This window comes from Atta cephalotes, assembly GCF_000143395.1.
Source record: "Atta cephalotes unplaced genomic scaffold scaffold00056, whole genome shotgun sequence".
Taxonomy (NCBI): domain Eukaryota; kingdom Metazoa; phylum Arthropoda; class Insecta; order Hymenoptera; family Formicidae; genus Atta; species Atta cephalotes.
This window is the reverse complement of record NW_012130120.1, coordinates 1,461,746-1,463,575: the sequence shown is the minus strand read 5'-3', so window position 1 is coordinate 1,463,575 and position 1,830 is coordinate 1,461,746.

The following is a 1,830-nucleotide window of genomic DNA, read 5'->3' as shown; positions in this document are numbered from 1 at the left end:
ATATATATATATATATATATATATATATATATATATATATATATATATTAGAGATATTATGTGCGAATCAAGCATTTGTAAAGTCGAATCAAATCGAATTGAATCTGAAATTCTTACACCGAATCGAATCGAATTCTTTTGATAAAAAACGAATTTTTACATACTGACATCAGTTAAAAAAATTAAAAGCTAAAAAATTTATTTTTAATGTACAAAAATTTAAAAATTAATAATATGTTATAAATATATTAAAAACATATTTTTTGATAATCTGTATGTTGAAAATGAATTAACAATAATGAGAGAGGATTGTGGAATACGGCCAATCTCCTTCTCATTCTCTCTCCCATTACACCATTAAATGGAAAGAGATAGAAATGGTCTTCCACAGTTCTTCTCTATTACTTTTATCGACCGTTTTGATGTACGGATCGCGCAGTTCATTCTCTATGTCTTTGGTATATATCGAAACACGGCCAGAGACTGTGCAGTCATATCATAGAAAGATGAAAATATCTAATAGAGTCCAATGATAACTGATGCGATGAATAAACGCATGTGTATGCGCGAAGATTGATATGCACTGATACAAGGTTGGTGACAGGAGATACAGGGAAGAGAGAGCAAAAGGCGAATAATTCAATCACTGATTCGAAATTTCGAATTTATCGAATTTTTCAAATCCGAATGCTGTGATTCAATTCGATTCGAATTCGAACTAATTCGTACATCTCTACAGTGTATATATATATATATATATATATATTAGGTTGTCCGAAAAGTTGCGTGCCGCAAAAGATATAAATTAAATTAAATTAAATGAAATTAAAAATTTAAATCTTCTGCGTTTCAATTTTCCTTCAAAATCAGCTCGAACTTTCCGGACAACCCAATATATAATATATATAAAACAAAAAATTTCTAATTAGAGTCTTACAAATATAATTTAAATGACTTGGTTCATCTAAGTAAATAATTTTCTAATGTATATAAATAAATGTATAATGTAAATAATCTTTTTACTTATTTAGTATTTTAAGTAAATATAAAAAGTACTTCAAAAAATTCTATTATATATAAAAATATCCAATGTTTTTAAGCAAAAAGTAAAAACAGCACAGAAAAACAGAGCTGTATTTCATTTGATCACTTTAGAATTAATTTGATTAATATTATCAATATAGGTATATTTATATTATCAATATAGCTGTTTGGTTTATCTACTCTTTTTTATGTGTACGATAACCTCCATTTTTATCCATTTATCGTGAACAAATAAAAGTTTAAATTCAAAATAATAAAAATTTTTCGTGAGCTTTTGAAAATTGCAAGATTATCAGCGGTTCGTCGATGCGGGAGAAAGGAGTTGATAGTCATTCTGTTCCCAGAAATTCTGACGGAACTTCCACCAACTGGTGACAAAATGGACAAAGTTACTCGCACCTCTGAGATGAGATTGTTGTCCCTTGAGATCAGATTGAGCATTTGAAAATTCTGTGAGACTATTTGTTGCCAAACTTTACATTCGCCTCCTTCATGTATCCCAGAGGTCTTCTTCTTTTCAAAAAAGAAATATATACTTTCAAAACTTGTCCAAGTTTTTTTCATATACATACTTATGTATATGCCTCCAGACAATTACTAAATCAATAATTCACGATTATATTAACATAAATGTGTTCAAAATAAAAAAAAATACACACACACACACACACACACACACACACACACACACACACACACACACACACACACACACACACACACACACACACACACACACACACACACACACACACACACACACACACACACACACACACACACACA